Below are 26,703 nucleotides of genomic sequence, written 5' to 3'. Positions count from 1 at the left end.
TTGGTCAGTAAGAGATAACGTTACACAGAGACAGCACAAGTCACCCACTGACTTTGTGGACAGGCTCTTAGCAGCTGCATGTAAATGCGCAGCCCTGCATCCCTGGTCGGATATGGGAAAGAAGCAGCAGTGGGTTTCCCTGATGTCAGGGCAATCTAGCCCAGATGTCAGGCAGAAATTTCAGAAGCTGAAAGAGCCTGTCAAGAGAGACTTAAAGGCATGAATGAGAAAAGCATAGAAAGTGAGTGTTTATCAAGAGAGAGAAAATAAAAAAGAGCTCCCTGCAGCCATGGTGGCAGCTCTGGATTGGCACCAGGCAGAGGCCAGACGTGGGCGTGGATGAAGCAGAGGCAGGGACGAAAAGAGCAGAGGCAGAGGAGGTTCAAAGCAGCCACAGACCAAGCTGGGGCCAAATCAATGTGCATCTTGTAAGAAATCAGGACACTGGAAATAAGGCCAGTGCCCAGAGTTAGCAGACAAAGTACACAAAACTCTTGCAGCCACTCTAGATGATAAGAAATGACCGAGACTGGCAATTCTTACCCTAGCAGGTTACCGGTTTAAATACAGCTAACGAATAATAAAGAAGTTGAATTTTTAACTAATTGTGGAGACACATTTTCACTCTTGAATCAAGCACTGATACCCAAAAGTGAAAACTATCTTCAAGCACTAGGAGCCACTGGCCAGCCAGAAAATGCATTCTTCCTGAAACCACTTCAATATAAAATCAAGTAGAAAATGGGAATACATCAGTTTCTTTATTTACCAAACTCACCCAAGTCTGTCCTATGCAGGGATTTGCTTGAAAATTTGGAAGCAACAGTTCCGTTTAGAAAAAGAAAACTTCAATGGAAGGTACCTGAACACAAATGAGTGGTTTTAGCAGTAGGACTGACAACTGACACCAGACCAACAAACAAGAAGAACTAGTTAGAGGAAGTATTGAATCAGTTATACCCAAGAGTATGGGATACTGATAGCCCAGGAAAATCAAAACGAGCAGACCCTATGAAAATTGAGCTACAGACAAGAGTTAAGGCAGTAGTCAGAAAGCAATACCCTTGAAGATTAGAAGCTAGGAAAGGAATAGAGCCAACAATCAATGAAATCCCTGACATCAGGACTATTGGAAGAATGGCAGCCAAAATTTAATACTGCTACATCAGCAATAAAGAAACCTAATGGAACTTAGAGACTAGTGCCAGATTTCCAGGCAATTAATGGTTTATACCTTACTAGCTTACTAGCTAAGCTTGGAGATGATTTTATTTGGTGCGGGGAAGGTCCATGGGCAGGTGCTGTCGAGAGCCGTTCCCTCATGGTCTGAGAGACCAGCTCCCCCAGCCCACCCTGCTCTCAGGCCCGGAGGTTGTAATGTGCGCTCGACCGGCAGCCGAAGGAGGGCTCTTGACACAGTGTCTGATGCAACAGGGTTTTTTGAAGGTAGGTCAGAGGGTGCAGGTTGGGTGAGGGTGAGAAGAGGGACAGGAAGAGGCAGGAGCACAAGCACTGTAACACGACACCTAAGGCACCTGCAAGCTGCTGGGGAAGCCTCAAGTCTGCTCAGTGAGCCGCGTGTGCCCTCAGCATTGGGACAGCCACCTTTCCCTCAGTGAGCCTCACATGCCAGGGTCAGCAAATCAAGAGGCACCAGCCATGCTGTAGGTGACTCAGAGCGAGTGCAGAGGGTCATGGTGGCCAGGGGCCAGAAGCAGGCAGAAAGCCATCGGGGCTGGGGAAAAGGCTCTGCTCTGCTTACAGCGTGGGCTGAGGGCTGGGAGAGCTCCATTTCCCCCTTGAGATGTTGGAGATGGGGCCTTTCAGCCTCCTGATAGGGCTGCAGGCAGCCAAAGGAGTACGACGACACAAGGCCGAGAGCAGCAAAGCAAAGAGCCAGCCGTGCGCAGCACAGGGAGGTGGCCCAGTGCAAAGCCAGCATGGCACCCTGAAGGTGCCCGCTGCACTCTCATGTGTCCCTGGCCTGGGAAGGACAGGAATGTCCGTGGTCCAAGAGGGCCTTTCTGTGGCCCCTTTGGGCTCAAAGCTGCTGCTCTCTGGCTCAATGGGGCCTAAAGCCACAGAGCTCGGCCTCCCCCACAGCAACAGGAACAAGACTTGGATATCAGGCAGTGGAGCTCAATGCCTAAGGCTCAGGGGCAGGGGCCTCCAGTCTGGAGCACAGGGAGGGCACACGCCCAGCCCCACAACAGCTGGCCTCACAGCCCTGAAAGGCCAGGACCAGGGTTCCACGCCTGATTCCAGGGGGTCCCTCCCACTAGCCACTGACCTAGAAGCACCAGAGCAGCCGGCTGTCAGGATCAAGGCGGCTGCCAGGGGGCTGCTTATGGCCTCTGACAGCCAATTGCTCAGGGCTTAGCAGTGCCTCAGCCCCTCAGGGTCTCCCCCAGCCTGGCCAAGCTTCCCGGCAGCAGCGCCTCAGTCCCACAGCAGCGCCGGAGCAGCCCCATCCAGAGGCGCCTGGGAGCCCTCAGCAATGCAGCCAGCAGCACGCGGCCAGGAGGACACGGATGGCCCTTCCTGCCCGGCACAGGGCTTGATGCCATCTCCAGGCACCGCTCTGGCAGAGATCCCCGCAGCTCCGGCCCCTGCCCAGTCGCTCTGTGGCGGGCACAAAGGCTTCAGCAGAACCACCAAAGGCCAAGGGGCTTCTGGCTATTTTCCCTGCAACACCGCACACCTGGGCAGCTGGCTGAGCACAAGCACCCTTTTCCCCCTCTTCTCCTATGCCCTACTGACCCTGTGCAGGAAAAGAAAGATCCTGGGACTCTGTGTATTGTAAGATATTCTATTCTATTCTACTCTAAGATATTCTATACTCAACAAAAAGGAAAATACAAACAGAAAAATCTCGAAGAACAAAAAGAAAATCCCTGCTGGCTCAAATGGCTCCAGCAGACAGTCTTGCAGGTCATCTCTCTGCGGAGCTCCAGCAGAACAGCAAAGCAGTGCCGCACAGACGAGGCCGTTTCCTCCATGCACTGCGGAATTGATCTCGCAGCTTACGCCATGGGGAGTAGGAAGCTCTCTGTACGGCCCGGAGAACTAAACAAGATTCAACTGCAGCATCTCTGATTGCAGGACTGCTGTCATAGGCCATTTCTTCAAGGGCTGCAAGAGAGAGGAACAGAGGCAAGGTCAGATCCCGCATGTGCAGGGAGCCGAGGAGATCCCCCTGCCAGGGCCATCCCGGTCGGCTCTTGCCATGGCCAGGAGGGAGAAGGGAGCAAGGGGATCAGCCCGAAGGTGCTGGACATGAATGGCACACGTGGCCCTGAAATCTCTGTGTGCTCTGCCCACGGGTGCAGATCCCTCCGCAGCCGGAGCAGGGCTTGCAGCTGCCCCCTCCAGCCCCCTGGAGCGGTCAGCCCACTGCCCTCACTCACTCACCAGTGCAGATCAGCTGGAGCTCTTGCTGCTGCCCCCTCAGGTGCCGCCCGGCCATGCCTGTGAACACAGAGCCTGTCACGGTCCCAGCGGCACAGCTCCCTGCCAGCGGCGCTGCCGGCACTGTGGCCACACGGGCTGCTGGCCGGGCAGGGCTCAGCCCGGGCCCTTGCCGCACGCTGCCGCCCCAGGGCACGGCTGCCAGAGGGCGGCAGCAGCAATGCCCAGGCCAGGCGGGGCTCCACGGCGCCGAGTCGGGCTGGCGCTGCGGGGGCAGCAGGTGGGGCCAGGGCCGACCTGCGCCGGGCCGGGGAGGAGCCCGGGCTCGGGACTCACCCAGGAACCTGACGGCCGCCTCTCGCAGGGGCTCCTGTGGGCTCTGCAGGTAGCGCAGAGCCCGGCGCAGGTGCTCGGCCGCTCGGCTCCTGTCCTCTGCCAACTGGAGAGAGCGGCAGGAGGGAAGGGTTGGCGTGGGCTCAGCTCCTGGGCTGGGTGCTGCCTGCGCCCAGCGCCGGCCTCCCCTGCCCGCACAGGCCTGAGGCGCGGCCAGCAGCCGCTGGCCAAGGGCTCCTGAGGGGAGGGGGCGGAGGGCCGGCTGCTGGCCGGGGAGCCGCGGTGCCGGCCCGCAGCCCTGCCGGGCCGGGGCTCCAAGGCCACGCGGCTCAGGCCCACGGGAGCCTGGAGCAGAGCCCGCGTGGCCTCGGGCTGCAGCAGCGGGCACAGCTGCCAGCCTCGCACACTGAGCACCGCCCCCAGGAACCTTGGCCATGCTGAGGCTGGGGGTTCTCGGCTGCTCTTACCAGGCACTCGCCAAAGCTCTGATCCAGGTGTAGCATTTGTTCGATGTCCCTCCTCTTCAGGAATCTGGCTGAGGAATGCAGCGTTTCCCAGGAGGCCTGGAGAGCAGCAGAGACGCAGAGATGGCCCCACAGTCCAGGGCACAGGAGCATCCCAGTGGCACAGGCTGGAGGAGGCTGCAGCCCGCAAGGTGCCAGGGCAGGAGGCAGCCCAAGCCCCTGCCAGGGGGACAGCAGGTGGCCACAAGTGCTCACCTCAGCAACAATCTGATTCTCATCATGGCAGTGGAAGTAGAGAGGGAGCAGGCTCTGGCGCACGTGAGACTTGAGGGCCTTTCTTCCCTCTTCTGTTAATAAGTCCAGCATCTCTTGAAAGACAGCCATGGAGCTCAGCTGCAGCTGGATATCATCCTGGATGAAAGGAAAGGGCAAAAGACGTAGGCATCAGCTGCTTCAGGCCCCCCAGGGCACAGGCCTGCATCTGCACAGGGCACCAAGGGTCCGGACAGCAGCCAGTGGCTGTGGCTGTGGGCACAGAGCCTTACGCTGTCAAAGAGTGGCAGGAGCGCCTCCACCAGCTGCAGGGCGATGGGGGTGGCTATGGGGCCACCATTATCCAGGAGCAAATATCTCAGTAAAAGAATGCTCATCCTGATGATGTCACTGTCATTTTCCTCCAGGAGCTCCACAAGACTTCCAGTCAGGCTCCACAGTTTTTCGGCCTGTGCGGAACACCACTTTGTGAAAGGCCGCCCTGCTGCCGCAGGGCCCAGAGGCCACAGGCCTGTCCCAAAGCACTGGGGCAGCTGAAGCGGGAGGCAGGAGAGCTGGGAGCAGCTGACCTAGCGGCCGAAGCCCATGCAAGGCCAAGCGACAATGTTGCCCAGCCCCCCGCTGCCTGCACGGCTTCAGCCACTGCCCCCTTCTCACCATCAAGGGATTCTTGCCCAGCACTACGAGGCCTCGGAGTGCTAAGTAACGCCTGGCCATGTGCTCGCTCTGCAGGTTCTGTGCCAGGATCTCCAGAACGCTGTCACTGCATTGGCTCAAGTCCAGGCACTCGAGGACCTGAAAGGCACAGGGCAGTGACAGGGGAGCCGTCCGGCAGGAGCCCGGAGCTGCACAGGGCCGGGCCCAGGCAGCAGCACAGGGCACGGGCTTACACTGTCCTGGCAGCTGTGGCTGTGAGTGGGCAGAGGGCTGGGAGGCAGCTCAGCCAGGCAGCGCTGGCCTTGAGGCTCACCTCCACAAGGAATGCCAGGGCAGGGAAATCCCAGTATGGCATCTCTTCTCTGAGCATGGCGAGCAGGTAGAATGCAACCGCGGAACAAAAGTGGATGGCTAAGCGGCAAATTTCTCTGAAGAGGGGAAAAAGGAAACAAGAGCCTGAGCTAGTGAGGCAAACCTCTCCCAGGCGTGACTCATCCAGTTCTCATCTTTCCCCAGCACCCTTCCAGCAAAGGGGCGTGGGCCATTTGGCAGTTGGTTGCTCATGGGCACCCTCCTCTGCCAGCCTTTTCCAGTCTGCTTGGCCGTTCCTTTAGTGACAAGGCCCTCTGGCCCATGGCCACCACAAACACTTTGTGGGCCATCTGGGCACAGAGCAGCAATGTCAGAGGCAGTGGGGAGAAGGGGGTCTCACCTGGCAAGCAGAGCCATGGCAAAGTGGTGAGTGTCAAGAGAGAGCAGCGTGTCCCAGGCACACCTGCGCTCCATTGCCACCACCACATCCTCGCAGCGGAGAAGGCAGAGCAGGGACTTCAGGGTGCGCACTGCAAACCTGTGTGCAGAGCAAAGCCCAGGTCACACTGGCAGCACTGGCTCCTTGGCAGGCCACGTGGCAGGGACAGGAGGAGTGGCATGGAGCACCTGTTGGGGCTGGTGGCAAGGCCGTGCTCTTCCTGGCATGCCTTCCAGAAGGTGTCCACCGCCTCTGGCATATCCAGAGTGCTGAAGAACACTTGGAATAGCAGATGCGCCAATAGGCGGGGGAAATACACCTTCAATATCCGTGGCAGACAGGGCACCTGGAGGATCTTCCACGTCACCACGGTTGCCTGCAAAGGACAAAGCCCACCGAGACAGCGCTCAGTGCCGAGGTGTGCGTGTGGCAGGGCCCGAGCGTAGCAGGGAGAGGCCCGGAGAGACCTTGGCAGGGGGAGCACGGGGCCTGGTGGGCCTGAAGCTGCCCCTGGGCCAGGTTTCAGGCCAGCGCCTGAGGCAGGGAGATGCAGTGGGGGAAGGAGGATGGAGAACTGCTGGAGAGGCAGCCTTGGGGCCAGCAAAGGCCAGTTGCAGAAACTCACAGCCAGGGCAAAGACAGCCGTTTCGTCCCCATCGGAGGTGCAGGTGCTGTACTCTGGCCAGCTGCCCAGCACATCCAGGAGGATCAGCTGCGCCAGCTCCACAGTCCTGGCTGAGCCCATGATGGTCTTCCACATGGCCATGGCAGCTCTGCAGGGTTAGAGCTGTGTCTCAGGGGGGTGTCAGACACAGCACCATGGGCAGCTGAGCTGGCTGCCATTTCTGCCTGGGCCCACTGCCCCCCTGCCAGCAGCAGCCCGACAGCCCAGGCCTGTGGGGACAGAGCCCTGAGAGGTGGCAAGGGAGCATGGCAGCAGGCTCAGGGGCTGTCGTAGCAGCGCTGGGAAAGGGAGCAGCCAGAGGGCCCTGGAAGTCTCTGTTGCTCAGACACCTGGGCAGGCTGTACAGGGTGATGGGCTGGGGAGGTCTGAGCTCTGTGGGCAGGTGGGCCCCATACCTGTCACAGGATGGGGCCACACGCAGGAGCGTCATGACCGCGTCATTTGGCTGTGCTTCGGTGAGATGCAGCAGGGTCTTGTCCAGCCTGTGCTCAGCAGAATCATTTGCCATGAGCCACTGGTGGATGTAGCTCACCATGGCAGGCACCTGGAGAAGGCACGGGGAGACTTGGAAAGCTGCCAGAGGGAGCAATGTTCCCAGCTTCCCCAGAGAAGTGCTTCCCTTCCCACCCCATTGCCATGTGGCCTGAAAGGCTCACAGCAACCAGCACGCGTGGCTGGGGAGGCCAAGCAATTGCTGGGAGGATCAAAGCCTGGCCACAGGCTGCTTACTTGTTTTGGAGTGTATAAATGTTCCTCTACAAGCATAGAGAGCAAGGCAGCACTGGTCTTGCTTTGGAAGATGGGCGAGTACGGTCTGAGGCCTACGCCCGTGGCGATGGTCTCTTGCTCCTCAATTCTCTTGAGGAAGTTGCAAACGAACTGTAGGAGAAGGGCAAGAAGCCGGGGATGTTGCATGGAGTGCTGCACACACGGTGCTGGGCTGAGCAGGGACAGCAGGCCCAGCCCAGGTGGGGGTGGCTGCAGGTACCTGCGCTGTTCTGCGGAAGCGGCCACGGCTGGACTCCTGCTCCTGTGTGCGCTCCAGGGCTGCATCTGGCAAAGAGCAAGTGCAGCCAGAGATGAGGGGCTGCGGGAGAGGTCAGAGAACACAGCCCAGCCCTGCGATCCCCAGGCAGGGAGAGCCCCGGGATGGCCCAGGGGATGGGGCACGACCACTGCGGGGTGTCTGCCCGGCCCCTCTTCCGTCCTGTCCTTGGGCATGTCCCCAGGGGATGGCATGGCATGGCATGGCACGACATGGCATGGCATGGGGTCAGGTTGGCTGCAGGCACTAGTCCTGTGGCCTAGCTCTGCCACTCACCCTCCTGTGGTGGCTGGAATGGCTCCAACTGTTTAGTCACCAGTGGTGAAGCAGCTCCAGGGCCTTCTTCCTCCTCTTCCCCCCAGGCCAGATTGGGCACTCCTGGGGTTCTGTGCTTCATGTCAGTGACACTAGCTTCTTGCAGAAGAGAAACCTTGGAAATGCTCCAAGGGCACCAAGTCCCACACGCTGCCCTCAAGGGCAGCTGCGAAAGAGAAGCCTCAGGGAGACCACGGGTCAGCAAGTCCTGTGGTCTGGCCTCGAGCTCAGCTAAAAGAACAACGCCTCAGAAAACTTCCAGGTGGGAGACGAACGAGTGCGCTGTGCGGGGGCTCCACACGGCACCGCTCTGTCCTGTCCTGTCCCATTGCGTTCTCCCAGCACCCGGGCACGCTTCTATTTCTCACGTGTCACAAAGGGACCTTGGACACCGGGTTCCATTCCATGTCACAGTGACCGTGCTGCAGTGTGTCACCAAGGGCCCTTGCACACACTGCCGCCTGCCCTGGGGCTGCCCCCAGCCCAGCCAAAGTGGCCCAGGCTGGAAGGAATGCCTGGCCCCAGGTGTCTAAGGCAGCCTGACAGGATCTTTAGGAAGGGCTCAGAGCATCAGCGAACACTGCCCTGCTCTGCGGGATCAGGGCAGCAGAAGGAGCCCCCATGGCTGCCGACGCAGCCACGCTGGGAAGGGCACAGGGCCTTCCAGGGAAGCTGGCAGGGCCTCCTTGGGACACGTCCCGGCCCGTGGCCATCCTAAACCCACAGGTGTGACACGCACAAGGAACGTGTAGGCCCGGGCACCAATGCTGCTCTGAGCCCTGGGGCCCGGGCAGCGCTGCCATCAGCAGTTGGAGCAGAGTCCCTGGCCAAGCAGAGCTGCCACCCCCCGAGCCCTGGCAGTGCTGGTGCCCGTCTGCTGCCCCAGAGACCTGTGCCCCCAGGGGCTTCTGTGCCACAGGGAGCCAAAGCCCACATGCATTAGGGGCTGTGCTCCTTCCTGCAGGGGCTGATGGCAGGAGCACCTGGAGCAACTGCTGGCAATGTTAGCATTCAAAACACATAATCACATAGGGATTATATGCGGTGCTTTTTATTCAAGAGCTCTGGGAATCGGGGTATATTCAACCCAAATCTGATTCCGACCATACATCCGAAAGGATCATGTTTTATACTTTATCTTTATATAAATCCATGTTAATTATTAAACTTATATTGTTCTATTGTATACATATATTTAGCCCCTCTCTGAATTTTCAGCATAGTTTCTCAATATTCTTCTTTTGGTTATATAAGAATTACATTTAATTACTAAACAATCATCACATCTAACAATTATATAATATATCATGCTGCTTACGCAGGTGCAGTTGATCTGGGAAAGCACAAAGCCTAACATTTTAGATTCTATCTTTAACTTTTTCCAGGGCTCCACTATCATTCTCCCCCCTTTGAAAGCACTTTCACTTCACTATAGGTGTAAATGTTCACTTGATACAGTCCTTTATTCCTCAGTTCGTACTTGGTTCTTCAAATCCAGGGTTGATGTAAACATTGTCGTGGATGCTGTTACGAACTGGAGAACCAGAAGATGGTGGGCGTGGATCTCGTGTTAGTGCCTTTATTATCCTCTGGTTCCAGGACGTTTTCTTCTGTATCTCTCCCTTTAAGATGCTGTAAACGAACCAAATTGCTAAGAATACAATTAGTAAGATTATCACGCTCTCAATGATAGATTTTAATCCATGAACTCACATTCCACCCTAATCTATTAAAGATTTTTCCTAACCAACTTGTAGCCAAATCCTTTTGCTCTTCTTGTGCTTCATGCTCTATTTGTTTCAACTGATTGATGTCACATTCAACATCTGCAGTTACATTTGGGATATGAACGCAGCAATGATCAACTTGTCCCTTTAAGAATCCACATACTCCATGCTCTTTCAGGAGTAACATATCTAGGGCCAATCGATTTTGTAAAGTAATTTTTGTGGTGGCTTGTAATTGTATATTTAATTCTTTAAATCCTTCCCAGGTGACTTTTGCCAGTCTACCTACCTGACCTGTAAGTTTGTACAGCATCTCTCTGCTCTTATAGTTTGCTATAGGACCAAGCAATGACTCTAGGGCCCATCCAAATTTCACTCCACTAGAGGGTTCTTGCCAAATGTCATCTGGATTTTCATCGTCTAGAACTTCTCGTCTTGCTCTTATCTGCAGAAGTTCATGTTTTCCATTAAATGGGGACTTTTTCCAAATTGGACATAAGGTTGGGAGGCCTAAAGTATTCTCCTTTACTTTCCCGTCTACAGGCAGATATGTTGTCCAGGTACCATCACTTGCTGCCCATACAAATTGTCCTGGACCTCAGACTGTAACCCTGGTACACCCTATAATTACTCTATAATTCACTCTGCCTTGTTTATGTTTGATCCCTCTGCAAGCACAACCAATTTGTAGGGCTATTGTCAGGGGTGGCATCTGCTTTATCTCTACATCATCTGAAGTGCAGTTTAAAGTTTTATTACATGTCCACCAACTTACTTTGTCTGCCCTCGTTCTGCTACTAGTGTCAGTGTTCGTTATTGCTGGATCTGTTTCATTCTCAGGGCCTTCCCACTTAATACACCAAGGGGTTTTTGCCATATATTGGAATCTTTGAAGAATACTCACACACCACACACTGTCCCAAGGTTCTATCTGATCTTTCCTATCCTTGGCCTCACATTTCCATACAAGAGTGGTTTCTGTAACTTGCCTCGATTCGGGTACCTGTTTACATGTAATTGTTTTGTTCTTTTGCATTTCAGGTAGTTTTGATGTTATGATTCTCCAATTTACTGGGTCTCCTGCTGTCTTTGGCATTGGCAGACAGGCAGTTATTCGACTGGTGTTTTGCATTTTGGCAAAATCTTTGACTAATCCAATCATTACATTCTAAGCCCGAACTGCATTAGAAACCTTTATCACCTGTGTTTCTGTTTGTACCTCTCTCTTCATTCTAGAATGAAGAATGGTTAGTCGATCATTTTGCACTCCACATCCCAAAGATATTAATAACCATAACATTAGCACAATTACTGATAGCATTCTGAAAGCAATTAAACACATCTTATCTGCAGCCTTTGTTCATTCCAGAGTTTATACAGTCTGTGATCCAGGATGGACTTTCTTCACTCAGGTATAGTGAATCCAGGGGTCCACACTGGCTACTTTGACTGCTGTAAAGGTGGTCAGTAGTACCTGATGGAGTCCACTCCACTTTTCTTTCAGCGGTTCCTCGTTCCAGTTCTTGATGTACACCTCGTCTCCTGGATGTATGTTATGGACTGGGTTCTCGAGAGTCAGTGGTCTATTCCACACGAGGATACTCCAGAGCTGAGCTAAAGTTTTCCCAAGAGACAGAACATAATTATACACTTCCTTCTTTCCTGTGATGTGTACATTAGGGTTCAGGAGATTCATATGGTTTCCCATACAATATCTCATAAGGACTGACTGACATCCCACTCCTAGGCTTTATCCGAATCCTCAACAGTGCTATTGGCAAAGCCTGGGGCCACTGCAATTTGGCTTCTTGGCATATTTTACTGGTTTGCCTTTTTAGTGTCTGATTCATCCTCTCTACCTGTCCACTTGACTGGGGTCTCCATGGTGTGTGTCGGTCCCAATTCATCCCTAGCAATCTACTTACCTCTCTTACTACTGTAGCTATGAAATGGGGTCCCCTATGTGATTATACCCCTAGGAGTACCCCGAATCTGGGAATAATCTCCTGTAGTAACCACTTAACTGTTTCCTTTGCTTGGTTTGTGCGACAGGGAAGGGCTTCTGGCCACCCAGAGAATGTGTCAACCCCCACTAACAGGTATTTGTATCCTCGAGTCCTTGGTAGTTCTACAAAATCTACCTGCCAATAGTCTCCTGGCTCTATTCCTACCCGAATTCTTCCTAGCTGTGCTTGTCGCCTGGCCACTGGGTTGTTTTTCAAGCAGATATCACATTTTGTCATTACTGATTTTGCCATTGTTAACATCCGCACTGAAATTAAACTCTGCTTTAGCAATTTTACCAATGCCTCTGCTCCCCAGTGACATTCATTATGTTTAATTTATAGAACTTCTCTCATTATCAAGGGGGGTACCACTATTTGTCCTTGTGCAGTCACATACCATCCCTGTGAATTCTTTTGTGCATTTAGCAAATGTGCCAGTCTCTCATCTTCTACTGAATATTTTGGTTTTGGAGGCAAATTGAATTGGGATACATTAAGCTTCAAAGGTATCAATGCCATTGTTGTTTGTACCTCTCGAGCAACCTGTCGGGCTGCCCAGTCTGCCTTTCGATTTCCCTCACAGATTTTGGAGTTTCCTGATTGGTGTGCTTTGCAGTGTATGATTGCCACTTGTTCAGGTTTTTGCACTGCCTTTATCAATTGCAGGACTGCATCCTGATGTTTAATGTGCATACCCCGAGAAGATAACAGTCCTCCTTCTTTCCATAGTGCTCCGTGTACATGCACCACTCCAAAAGCATATTTTGAGTCAGTCCACATACTTACCTTTTTCCCTTCACTTAATTCTAGTGCCCTGGTTAAAGCAACCAGTTCTGCCTTCACGGCAGATGTATTTGGTGGTAATGCCTTTGCCTCCACTGCTGTATTGACTGTTGTTACTGCATATCCAGCATATCTGGTTCCGTTTTCCACGAAGCTGCTCCCATCTGTAAACAGCTCCCACTCAGGCTGCTCTAGTGGGACATCTTTCAGGTCTTCTCTTGCTGAATGGGTGTACTCTATTACTTCTACACAGTCGTGTTCTAATGGGCCTTGTTCAGTTGTGGTACCTAGGAACAAAGCTGGATTCAAAAGGTTAGTTGTTTTTAATGTGACATCCTGCTCAGTCAGGACTACATGGAATTTCATCATCCTGCTGGGAGATAGCCAATGGCCCCCCTTTTGTTCTAAGACAGTGGTTACCATGTGTGGTACATAGACATCTATGTGCCTTCCCATAGTAAGTTTCCTGGCTTCTTGTATCAGGATCACAGTAGCTGCGACTGCCGGCGGACATGGGGGCCACCCGGCACTTATGTTGTCGAGTTGTTTGGAAAAGTAGCCCACCAGCCTTTTCCAGCTTCCCAGATGTTGGGTCAGGACTCCCAGTGCTAGGCGGAGCCTTTCATGTACAAACAACTGAAAATCTTTAGACAGATCAGGTAACCCTAATGCTGGAGCAGTTGTCAGTGCTTCCTTTAATTTTAGGAAGGCTTCTTTCTGTGGTTGCCCCAGGTGAATGGCTGCATCTTCTGAGCTTCATACAGGGGTTTCGCAATCAGTCCACAGTCCATGATCCACAAGCGACACCATCCTGCCATCCCGAGGAAGACTCGCAGCTCATGTAAATTCTGGGGCTCTGGAATAGCACAAATAGCTTGGATATGGTTAGTACCTAGTTTTTGTTGCCCTTGTGAAATTTAAATCTCAATGGTTACCTTTATACAGGTTACTTTTTCTTCTGTAGCTATTAGTATATCATCAACATACTGCAACAATAAGTATTGGTCTCTTGGTACTAGCCCATTTTCGGTCCAAATCTCCAGTTCCTTTGCCAGTTAGTTTCCAAATAGGGTCGGCGAGTTCTTGTCGTGTCCAGGTGAGCTGGGTCTTTCTTCTGTTCCCTGGGTTTTCCCACTCAAAAACAAACAGTTTCCTACTTTCTTTCTCAAAGGGTATGCAGAGAAAGGCATCTTTTAAATCAATTACAGTAAACCACTTATAAATCCCCTTTACGGATGTTAGCAATTTGTGAGAATTTGTTACCACTGGATAAATGTCCTTTTTATTTATTGCTCTCAAATCCTGCGCTAACCTATATTCAGATATTTGTTTTCTTTACTGGAAATATTGGTGGATTAAATTCTATTCTATATTTGTGGTGAGTTCTTGAACCTGTTCCACAGGTTCAGCTAGTTATATTCTCCTAACACCATGGCTTTGGCAGCGTTTCCCTGCTTGAACTGATTGCCCTGGTCAAACTGGTTATTCAAGCTTGGACAATTTCACTTCCAATGCCCCTCCTGCTTACAATACACACATTGATTCAGGCTTAACCTTTGTGTGACTGGTCTCTTACCGCAGATATTCCTGTTACATCCCCTGAAATTTGGGTCACCTTCTCCTTGTATTACTGCCAATAGATTCTGCTGCTGTCTGTTACTAGCTTCTTTTTCCCGTTTGCTATATGCCATCCAAGCAACCTCAAGTAACTTATCCAAATTCCTTAATTCTTCCCCCTCTGATTTTTCCAATTTTCTACGAATGTCATCCTGTGATTGGCCCAAGAATATGAGAGTGAGCTGAACCTTTGCTTGCTCTGTATCCATTTGGAGGTCTGTATATTTCCTTGCTACCTCCTTAAGCCTTTCCAAAAACGCAGTGGGAGATTCCTTCTTTTCCTGTCGAACCTCATATAGTTTGGACCAATTTATAGTTTTGGGCACAGCGTTCTGAACTCCTATTTGGATCCACTCTTGATATTTACATAATTTCCTCATATCGCACAATAAATTAGGGTCACAATTTGGATACTCAATTGGGAAATTCACATCTAAATTCCCTGTTACTAGCCCATATCTAATATCTTCTCTTGCCCTCTCTTTGGCTGCCTTAAGTACCATTTCTTTTTCAGTAGAATCCATCAGAGTATCTAATATTACTTGTATGTCATCCCAGTCAGCATTTTGAGTTTTCATAACCATTTTTACTACGCGTGCCATTTTATCAGGATTTTCTCTATAAGTTCCGGCTGACTGTTTCCAAATAACTAAGCCTGCAGCGGAAAAAGGAACTTTTACAAATACTGGCCCTTCCATTCCGACACCTTGTTGTAAGGGGGCAATCACAGTCCGTTTTTGTTTGCTTATGCCTTTTCTATGCACAACTGGGGCGAGCTTTGACCGACTCCGGGTTCTGTGGGCAATTGGGGTCACTGATTCATTACCATTGCTATCTTTTTCATTCGCATACCTCTTTCTCCTTTCTATCACATTTAGGTTTTGCTCATCTTCCGAGGAAGAGGGACCGGGTGATGATGGGAGAGGAGGATAAAGAGGGAAAGGTGTACTAGATGAGACGGGCTCAGGACTAGGTGGGTGAGGAGCAGGTAGTGGGATAGGGACAGGTGAAACAGGTGAAACAGGTGGGATAGGGTTAGGTTCTCTTGTAGCTTTCTTAGCTCCTATTGGAGCTACTTGTAATTCAACATCTGTATCATTTTCCCTACTCAAGCTTTCTTTCAATGCCAAGTGTTCTAAACAACGTTCCTCACAAACCCCACACTTTGCAGATGTTTTAACCACTAATAATCCACATTCATCCTGCCATTCTGGCTTTCCCTGTAAATAGAAAACCAGATCAACATATGGGACTTCATCCCATTTTCCTTCTTGTTTACAAAACGACATTAATCACGAAATAGTGTTATATTGCAGAGTACCGTATTATAGCCATTTTTCGCCATTCTCCAAGGCATATTCTGGCCACCATGAATTACAGTAATCAATCAACTTAGTTTTACGTAATTCTTCCCCAAAGTTACCCTGTTTCCAATGTGCTAATAAGCACCCCTAAGGAGAATTTTGCGGGATAGGGGTGTTACTGCCCAAAATCCCTTTAAATTTCTCCATTTCAATTACACCACAAATGCTGAACCCGCAATGCTTTTGTGATTGTCTTATGGAACGGCGCCTAGGCTGGTACCACCAGGAATTCCTTTAGCCCAACCAAGCGTAGCTTTTGCTGTGTCTTATTTGGCAGGCATCCAAAACCAAACCAAAGTAAAAAAAGCACCTTACCTTTCTCCTGGGGACGTTGTGAGCGGCAGGAGCGGTCGCGGCCAATGGGCTCCCCAAGAATCCCTCGGTGCCGGCTGGAGCGTGATCAAGTCGCGAACTCACTCAGCAGCACTCACAATGGTTCCATCTGGGTCGCCAAAATGTTAGTGTTCAAAAACACATACTCACGTAGGGATTATATGTGGTGCTTTTTATTCAAGAGCTCTGGGAATCAGGGTATTACCCAAATTTGATTCCAACCATACATCCAAAATGATCATGTTTTTATACTCTATCTTTATATAACTTTCATGTTAATTATTAAACTTATATTGTTCTATTGTATACATAAATTTAGCCCCTCTCTGAATTTCCAACATATTTTCTCATTATTCTTCTTCTGGTTATATAGTAATTATATTTAATTACTAAACAATCATCACATCTAACAATTATGTACTTTATCATACTGCTTACGCAGGTGCAGTTGATCTGGGAAAGCACAAAGCCTAACATTTTAGATTCTATCTTTAACTTTTCCCAGAGCTCCACTATCATGGAGAGAGCTGATGTGGCTAGCAAAGGAGCAGGTGCAGTGTCCTCTTGCATCTTTGTGCTGTAGGTTTTTGAACTGATAGAAAGGAACGGGCCCCCAAAACTGCAGAAGCCCAGGCACCACTCGGCTCTCCTGCACAACTTCCTCCACTGCTGCCTGCAGGCAGACGAGGACAGGCGCTGCTCTGCCCAGGAACTCCTGCAGGTAAGAAAAAGCAAAGGGGCAAAAAGCCCTATCAGCTGAGGACACCTGCATGAAGGGATGAGGAGGAGTGTGGGCCACGTGGCGCAGACAGCTCCCAGGACAGGAAGGTGCAGGGGGACATGCTGCCCTCGGTGGTCTTGGTGTGTCTTCCTGGTAGCCAGGGAATCCTGCTTGAGCCCGTGAGGATGGGTCCTGGAAAGTAAGAGTTCCTTTCTTTGTTCTTTTTCTTCTGGGCAGCATCCCTTTGTGACCTCAGGCCATCCTGCCTCCATCCTGGCTGCTCTGATCATTTCAGCCAAGCAAGTGCAGGAAGACTGGAGAGGAGACACCTGCACCTGAGGAGACCCTTATGTCCCGCCAGCTGAGAGGAGGGAAAAGGGGATGTGTCATCTTGAGGCAGAGCTTCAGCCATCCCCCAAGTATTAAGAGGAGCTGTGCCCTAGATAGGAAATGTGACATTTTTCATATTTGCTCAGTTTAGGTCTTAGGTTAGGTTAGGTTAGGTTAGGTTAGGTTAGATTACGTGTGTGTTAGGTTAGGTTAGGTTAGGTTAGGTTAGGTTAGGTTGGGTGTGTTAGGTTCCATTTAAAACTCTGTTGTTTTTTCTTTCTCAAAAAGATGAACGTTTAAAAAATTAGGAAATATAGGGATCAACTTCTAAGGACTATGGTGCTGTTGGCACACTATATACAGCCACAAACGGAATGGGACACTCTGAATCAGTGTCATGAGCTGTTTATTTCAAACATCAGTCTCAGTACATTGTTAGGACAATGGAGACAGGATATGTTTACAGCTCGCTGATTCAAATGGAATGCCAAGGAAACGTCACATTACAGGGTAGCATAAAACCCTCTCAGCCTAAGTTTCAGCCAATCACACATAGAGCAAAACATATTGACAATAATTCTATCCAATCATATGAAACACACGTAACAGTAGTTAACAAAATAAGGACTTATTTTCTAACACAATGGCTCGTTTATGAGAGACAAAGCACAGAGGCTCATTCATACTAACCTTCTAAAGATATACATTAAATAAACTTGTTGCAACCTATAAGGGTAAATCACAGGGGCTTATTGTTCTATTTCTCATGTCTGCTCTACTGCTTAGAAAACTTTTTGCTGTATTAGCAATGTTCACAAATCTGCTGTCTGAGGCCTGTCTTTTTTACCACTTTCTCAAAACCCTCAAATTTTATGAATCCCAACATTTGGAACATAGATAGCTTAGATAATAGAGGATTGTTTAGCTTAGAGTAGAGTGTTGTTAATTTAGGGAAGCTCTGAGGTATCTTTTAAGTAGAAACGAAAGAATTGTCATAATAAGAATTAAGCTGTGAGAGGAAAAGCTGGGCTGCAGCCCAACTGGAGCCTGCAGGTGCTCCAATCTGTCAGCCTGAACAGGCCACCTGCAGGACAGAAGGATGAAGATGGAGAAGTGGCGAGGGGATACTTTGTTTCAGCCCGAGTGCCAATAAAAGTCTAAAATATCCAGAGTGTTGTAAGACTCCCTTCCTTGCCAGGCTGTAGCTAAGGGGACAGTCCCTTTCAGAGGCCCAAAGAACATAGTGAGGTAAGCAGCTTTGCTTGCCTGAAGTGTGGAATGCCCGTGGGAAGCTGAGAGACTTGCGGGTAATGAACGCCAGGAGATGAGCTCACATTCAGGACAACACTAGGAGGCAGATGTGCAGTCCTTGCTGGGCCTCTTGTCTTGGAGATGTCAGGGTGATCAGCAGCAATCACCATTTGGTTCCCACCCTCCTCTCACTATGTCACCTATGGGATGGAATGGCATTGTCATAGCGGCTTCTGGCCCTTCCTCCCTGATTCTCTTTTCCTCCCTTTTCAACCCAGAGTCCCAGGGCCCATCTGGGCCAGCCTCATCCCCCATGGGTGTGTGCAACCACCAGGGCCTCCTCAGAGCCCCATTCCCACTCTGCTGCTTCCTTGGCCTTTTCCCACATCTGGGCCAGCCTGCTGTTGCCAGCTGTTGGGCACACACACACACAGCATACCACACCTATCAGGGAGCAATTTGATGCAGGAGCCCCTGCTAACCACGGCTCACCAGCCCGGCACTTTTCCCACCCAGCTGTGGCTCCATATGGACTCCATCTGCTGGGATACCCACTGTGAGGGACTGCTCAGGGCCTGGATGCTCCTTGAATGGTGCCCACAGGCCTGATTTCCACACCTCCCCATTCCTCCTACCCCTAAGGCTGCCTCAGCCTTCTAAACACAATTTTTCTTACTCTAATGGCTTCCTGTGCTTTACTGCATACTGTAAGCAGGAGTACACAGTTTTGATTGTCTTTAATCTAGAATTAATAAAAAGAAGTTGGAAGTGCTACAAGAATTTGTCATTTCAAATTTGAAGCAACTGCAAAAAGTAGAGAAGCTTTCTGTGCAGCTTTTCAGTGAATTTAAAGTCTCCTTCCTCTTCACTCACTTTCAGCATATCTGTTGATTTTCCTTTGCTGTCATCTCTTAAGCTTCATCACTTGTCTATGGATTTGTAAAAACACCCTGAAAACCCAACCCAAATTTACTATCCTTTGTATTTCTCCTCTTCTGGAAAAGCTGAGGCTCCTGTGATCTTCTCCTGTGATCTAAACTGTGATTCCCACCTTGGCTCTGGCTAAGAGCAGAACAAATGGAATTTGTTACCTGCTAGTAAGATCTGCTAGCAAAGGTCACAGTTAGAGCTAAGCATGATGCTTCTCTCCCTCCGTTGAATACACATCTTTGTGTCTAGGCCTGGGGATTTCCAGGAGCACCTGGAAGCTACTGCCAAGGACAAAAGTCTCACTCTTGCTGGTTTGGACATGGATTTTTTGGTAGGATTTTGATCTACATCTACAGTGGCCTACAGGAACTGGATCTTTGACACAAAGTGCCTTCAAGCAACATTTCAAAGCATAGTGGGCAATGAAGTCCAGATACTAATGAGTTGTGGTTTGCTTGAACTCTGTGTAACATCTGGTACAATATCCCAAAACATGTCATTTTTGAGTGTTTCAGGCATTTAAAATTCAGGCTTATTCTTGTCAACACTTTTCTTTCCTCCCTTCAGAAATCTGCATGCCCAGGTACTAATTTCTTTCTCAGTTTGTTGACAAGTTACCTGTCAGATAATACTTGTTTCTTGACCCAGAGATGGGGCAACTGTCGCCATTAGGCCAGACGTGAAATACACATGTGATCAGGGTACGAGAAGAAAAAAGGTTTTTTATTTTGCGTGTTCTCTGGCTTATACGCTTGTACCAAGTGTGATCTTAAGTCCGCCGCTTGCCTTGGCTCGCAGGTGGCCATCAAGCGAGTGTCCCAGGAGCGCATCTCGGAGTGGGCGCGGCTGGTGAGTGAGCGGGGCCAGCGGGAGGAGCCGGCGGGGCGTGCTGGGCGAGGCCCGGCAGGGCGGCAGCGAGGGCAGCAAGCGCAAGCGTGGAGTGAGTGGAGGCCGCGCAGCGCCCCGGGCCAGGCCATGGCGAGCCGTGGCGGGGCCGGGCAGGGGCTGCCCGAGGTGCGGTGCAGCATCGGCCCCGCTGACGGCATTGCGGTCCCCCCACAGTGCAAGGGCGCCCTTGTGCCCCTGGAGCCGGCGCTGCTGTGGAAGGTGTCGCGGCCTGGCTTCCGCGGCGTCATGCAGTTCCTGGACTAGTTCGAGGTGCCCGAGAGCTTCGCGCTGCTCATGGAGCATCTGCAGCGCTGTCAGCACCTCTGGTACTTCCTGCACGAGCGGCGGTTCCTGACGGAGGCCATGGTGCAGGGGCTGCTCCGCCAGGTGCTGGAGGCCGTGTGGTGCAGCAGCAGCCGGGGTGTCCTGCACCGCCACATCAAGGCCGAGAACGTCCTCATCTACCTGGCCACAGGTGAGGCGAAGCTTATCGACTTTGGCTGCAGCACGATCCTCCAGGACACGTTCTACACCCAGATGTCAGGTGAGCCCAAAGCCGGGGGCCCAGCAGGGCAGCAAAGTTCCCCCCTTGGCTGGCAGAGGGGGAAGAGGGAGGGAAGGAAGGAGGGAGGGAAGGAGGGGGAATCCTTCTTCAGCCAGCTGTAGCCAAGTTGCTTTTTGGCAGGGCAGGGGCTGGCTGTTGTGGAACGGGAGCTGGCTGGGAGGGAGGGAGTAGCATGGGCCTGATGAGCTGCGCCTATGTCCCATAGGAACATCAGAGTACAGCCCACTAGAGTGGATCCTCTTTGGCTGCTACCATGGCCAGCCAGCCACCATCTGGTCCCTGGGCATCCTGCTCTATGAGCTGGTCTGCAGGCACCTTCCATTCCACACCAATGAGGACATCGTCCGGGACCAGCTCTTCTTCCCGCCACGGGTGTCTCAAGGTGGGGATGCACCTTCAAGGCATGAGGGGAAGAACGGGATTGGGAGGGGCAGCTGGCGCATAAGCGTCCTACTCTTGCAGGTGGTGAGGAGTGGATCTCCTGGGCTCAGCTGGAGGAGGTGGCACCTGTGCCTCTGTGCTGGTGTCCTCTGCAAGAGAGGATCAATAGGAAGCTTTTGGCTGTAGCTCTGAGCACTCCTGGTGGCCTGGGCATTGTGGAATGTGGGAGAGCATGCACAGGAGCCCCTTCCTGCTGAGCGGCGGTTTCTGGTTTCTCTCCGCAGAGTGCCAGCACCTCATCAGGTGGTGTTTATGCATGGACCCCACAGACGGGCCATCACTGGAGGACCTTTTTGAGCATTCTTGGCTGCAGGAGCCCTGCCTGGCCCAGGAGACAGCAGAGATTCATCCCTGTGCACAGTAGGATCCAGGAGCCAGCATGTAGCAGTGGCACGCGTCTTGTGGCGCTGGAAGAAAACCCCAGAGCATTTCCCTGTGGCCACAGCGCAGAGGAGAGAGCGCAGCCGAGGAGATGCTTCCGCTGGTCCCCGTGAGCTGTGGAGGGAGCGGATTGATGCTGCCCATCCCATTGGAGAAGTGGTGGCAGTGCGGTGAAGGTGCCACAGACTGGGACAAGGGAAACATCCCCCTGCAGCTCAATGGCATCGTGACGTCCCCACAAGCTGAGGTACAGCTGGCATGTTCTTCTGGAGCACGACGTGGAGCTGGGAACACCATCCTGGAGCCCATTGTCTTTGGCTGTGGCCCCTGCCTGGAGGACACGCTCTGCGCCCCGATGGAATCAAGATGAGTCCCCAGCCGGCACCGGGGCGGGGGGATGCTGGTGCTCCCAGGCACGGCAGGGCTCGGCCTGGCCATGCACCGGAGGTTCCCCACTCGGCAGCACTGGGGAATATTAATTGTTCCGCCGGCCGCTGAGCTGCTTTTTGGCGGGACACGGGACTGATGTTGTGGAAGGGAAGCCAGATCTTGGCCTTGCTGACAGCTTCTGCCAGCCAGCCTGGCACGGGCTGAGGTGGGGGCACCCAGCCTGACAAAAGCATCCATCCATGCGGATAGGGGCAGCAGAGGGGGCAAGTTCCGAAGCAGTGCCCCAGCTGGCCTGCTCTGCAGGCCCTTGAGGAAGGAGTGCCTTTATGGGTGGGAAAGGTGGGGAGTGCCTTTATGGGTGGGAAAGGTGGACAGATTTAATTCTCCCATGGAGTGGTCAGACCCTCCTCAGGCCCGTGAAACAGTGACAGGCTTTGTGCTTTTTCTTGTTTCCAGGTCTTGTTTTGAATTGACTTTAATGCAATTGTTCTTTGTTTTCCCCAGGAGGATTACACCTGGTGCCCGGACCGGACAGGGAAGCACCTGCAGCATCCGGGGAGCGCGTCCAGTGCCAGCGCTACCCCAGGGGCCAGGGTCTGCAGAGACAGCCCCTTCCAGAAGGATGAGGACCTGGTGCACGATTGGCTCCTCTCCTGGCAGCAGCTCTCCAGAGGTGGGCACCCGGCTCCACAGCTGGGCTGGCAGAAGGGCTCCGGGCAAGCAGCAGCGGGCACACGGGCATGCCGCTCCTGCAGCTGCTGAGGAGGTTGCTGTGCCCTGATTAAGCAGAGGAGGTGGAACGTTGCCTGCCCCACTGCCCTTCTCTAAAAACAGAGAATGGTTCGGGAGGTTTGGGCTCTGAGCACAGCCAGCAGCCTGGCCTGGGCACAGCCATGGTGGAACAGGGGGACAGGAGCCTGCTGTGACTGACCGTGGCTCTCTGGTTTCTCTCCGCAGGCTGCCACCACCTCATGCCATGGGAACAGCCCCGCTCGGCCTGCCAGGCTGAGAGGGCTGGAGGGTGGCCGGTGTTCATTTGCTGTCAAAAATAAATTGGGATTTTTTTGTCATCGTCATCATTGGAGAATTTCTTTCATCCTTTTCCAAGCTTTTGGCCTCCTGTGATAGATGGATGTGATTAGTTCTAACAAAATTGTAATTATTTCAATATTTTTGGAAAATAATTGGAAAGGTATATGTGATTAATGTTATGAAGAAAATGGGTTTCTTTGTAGATGATACCTGTGGGAAACAGGATACAGGAGATTGGAATGGCCTTGATGAACAAAATTTAGGAAGCCTCCCAAGTCAGAATTGGCATCAAGACAAAGTTAAGACAACTCCCAGGACAGGATCAGCCGTGACATGAATAACGCTGGGACAATTCCAGACAGGGAGTCTAAAATAGTGCTCTTATCTATAAAATAATGAGGCTTAATTGGAGCATAGTGCTTACTTACATAACACAGGACTTGGGGCACAGGCACAACCTGTCAAGTTATTCAGAGGACAGTGAGGAAGACTGTCAGCCTTCATCCAAGGAGAGCACCAAAGAGCCAGAAGCCCCCTTAGCCACAGCGGGAGCATGTGCTGTATGTGTGGTGATGTAGATTTCAGGAATTGGAAATAGGAGGAGATTTACAGGAAAATATTGATGAATATGTATTAGCACACAGTATGTAAGCTGTGTTTGGATTCTTTTGCCTTTTGCATGTGAGGCAGGGTGGGAAGCCCTCCCCAAACCCCGATCGATCGGTTTTGCTTATGCTTTATCCAAACCACTGCCAAATTTCTTTTTGTAACTACTGGGTTCTATTTGATTGTATTATTTTATCTCAGTAAAACTGCTGCTAAATTTTAAGTTTGTGGTTTATTAAATTAGACATATGGGACCTCATATATAACATCAGGAATATAACTTAATCGTTTACGAAACCAAAATGAATATTATTCAGCTAAATTAACAAGGACTAGAAAAGCATTCCAGACCTAATCACAAAGGATAAAGTAACAGAAATGATGATACTTGATGAAATGAATACATTTTTGCTTAGTTAATAGCTCAGTCTCCTCTGGCTTTTGATCTCCTCCCCAGAAGGGGTGCAGTTCTTTGATCTCTCCTTCACGAGGGGCACAGTCCTTAGGGTTTGGTCTTGGCTTTGGCATGGGGTGTTGTGTTTTGGATGATGATGACTGCCAAAAACACCCCTAAAATTGCCCCCCAAATCCCCAAATCTCCTCAACTCCTCCGCCCCCAAACCTCCCCCCAACCTCCTCAGGATGAATTTTTGGGTTAATTTCAGGTAATTTTGGGTGATTTTGGCACCTTGTGGATGCCGAAGTGGGCATAGGATTCAAACCCACCCAAAATTCCCCTTAAAATTCCCCTAAAATCCCTACAAGTCTTCCCCAAACCTCCTCAGGATAGATTTGGATGTAATTTTGGGTTAATTTCCGGTAATTTTGGGTCAATTCTGGGTGGATTTTGGGTGGTTTTGGTACCTCCTGGACAACAAATTTGACGTAGGATGCAAACCTGTTGCATTCTTGTTGTAGTCATATTTCTCAGGTCCCACACACTGCACCAAGCTGCTCTTTTCTGCTGTGCAGTTCTTTGTGTGTCTTCTCAGGGGCTCCTCCTGGGCTCTCGACCCACCCCTATTTATTCTAGTTACCCTCAGGAGCCACAGCTGCTGCCCAACTAAGGACTTTGCAGCTGTAGCTCATTTGGAGTAACTAGGACCCACACATAGATCTTAACAGGGACTCTCTCCATAACAATACATACATATGTTCAGGCCCCCACATTTCCCCCCTTTTCTTTTACCAATTACACAATTACAATATACATACAGCCTCCACATTTCTTATTCTAACACATACATATATTCAGGCCTCCACATTTCCCCCCTTTTCTTTTAACAATTATACAATTACAATATACATACAGTCCCAGCTCTCAGGCTGATATTCCAAAGTCCCAGCTCTCAGGCTGCCACAGCTCTCAGCTGTCCTATCTTCTATGATGCCAAGGGGTTCCATACCTTCTCTCGATGTTTGGCTGCGAGTTCTTCATCACGTCGGGGTCACCAGATGTTGCATTCTTGTTGTAGTCATATTTCTCAGGTCCCACACACTGCCCCAAGCTGCTCTTTTCTGCTGTGCAGTTCTTCGTGTGTCTTCTCAGGGGCTCCTCCTGGGCTCTCGACCCACCCCTATTTATTCTAGTTACCCTCAGGAGCCACAGCTGCTGCCCAACTAAGGACTTTGCAGCTGTAGCTCATTTGGAGTAACTAGGACCCACACATAGATCTTAACAGGGACTCTCTCCATAACAATACATACATATGTTCAGGCCCCCACACAAACCCAGCCAAAATCTCCCCAGATTCCCTCAAAACTCCCCTAAAATTCCCCCAGAGCTCCTCAGGATGGGCTCTGAGGTAATTTTGGGTGGATTTGGGATAATTTTGGGTCCTTTTGTGACGCGTGAGGGCCCCGGGTGCAGGGCTTGGAGGGGGCTGAGCAGTGGGGCAGGAAGGGGGGGAGGGAAGGAGGTGTGAAACCCCCCCGAGGATCCCCTGATGGGGACACCCCTAAAAAGTTTTGGGCCAGGACTGAGAAACGAACGGGACTTTTGGGTTTTTTTGTCTTTAGGTTGTTGTTTATTTTTCTATCGTCAACAGTTCAGCACGCTGGCTGCACACCAGACTTAGCGTAAAAAGAGAAGGCACCAAAAGTCACAGGACACAAGGTTCAAGGTGTTTTAAAACGATTTTGTCCAATTAAATCTTAGAATGCATTTTATTTCTACCTTTCAGCCAGTGACTAATTCTTTGTCTGCCACTCAGCATCTGCATTGCCGCTCTTTCCAACCAATCACCCTGTGCTCCCAACACAGGAGAAAATGGAGTAGATGAAGGACAAGGAGATCAGACAATGCCCAAAATCCTCCATCCTGTCTTCTGTTCACCCTCATACTAAAATCCCAAAGCTCTCAGTTTTTCATCCTGTGATAAACTACGCTACTATCTATTTCACACACTCGTAGATTCCAGTTCATCCCAAAGCCTTGGAAGCTTTCTCCATGGACAAAGGTCAAAAGCAGTGCTCTCCAGGGAATCAGGGCTTCTCAGCACAGGCAGGGAGACACACATACTAACTTTTAGTGATTGAAGAATAGTAACATCAATATGGTAATTACAGGAGTTATGATAGGCTATAGGTAAAAGTAAACGTATAGATTGGTTCTTCTGTGTGAAGATGCTCAGCAAAGAAGAGTCTATAATGCACTGTAACCAAAGCTAAACGGTCTCCAGGCTTGTGTGCAGCTGGAGCTGACAGCTGTAGGCACAAGCACTGCCACCCATGATCCTGGACTGCTGTAACATCTTGGATACAATAAACTGTATTTTGAAGAGCTGCCTGGAGTCCCACATCTCTCATTCAGGTTCTTACGGGAGAGGGACACGGGGTGATGGAGAGACGGCAGCAACTCTGTGCCGTGCTGGCAGTTCCCACTCCTTGCTGCACTCAGGGGAACCAAAGGGTAAGGACAGATATGGGCAATGTTATAGATACATATTATAATATTGGCTTTTCGCAAATATTAAAATGGATTTTATATGCGTGGTGTTAAAGTAACTTTGTTGTAAATATACAGTTTTTATTTCTGTTGTTAATTAAGCTCAGTGGAATACCTGCTTGTGTTAAACTGCCTGCTTGGATGGGATCACATCCAATGCACACAGGATGTGGACACCTGTATAGATCTGCCAACTATCAGCACTCCCCGTCTGAAGGCAGAGTGGACCAAGGCCCAAAAACTGGCGGTGATAAAGAGCAGGAGCCAAAACCAGAGCCACGAAACACACATGCTCTGAAAAGGCAGACCCAAGAGGGGCCATGTAAAATTGTTCCTGGAATATGTAAAGTAGTTTATGGATATGCGTGAGGTTCTATGAATATGCAACAGGCTGATGTAAAGGAAAGGTATTTCAGGGGGATCCCCAAAGGTAACAGGGTGCTCCTGGCTGAGTGCCAAG

The sequence above is a fragment of the Melozone crissalis genome, unplaced genomic scaffold (assembly GCF_028551555.1).
Source record: "Melozone crissalis strain CALT ecotype California unplaced genomic scaffold, PUWL_Pcris_2 ptg000139l_1, whole genome shotgun sequence".
NCBI classification, from domain to species: Eukaryota; Metazoa; Chordata; class Aves; order Passeriformes; family Passerellidae; genus Melozone; species Melozone crissalis.
This window is presented reverse-complemented; position numbering follows the sequence as displayed.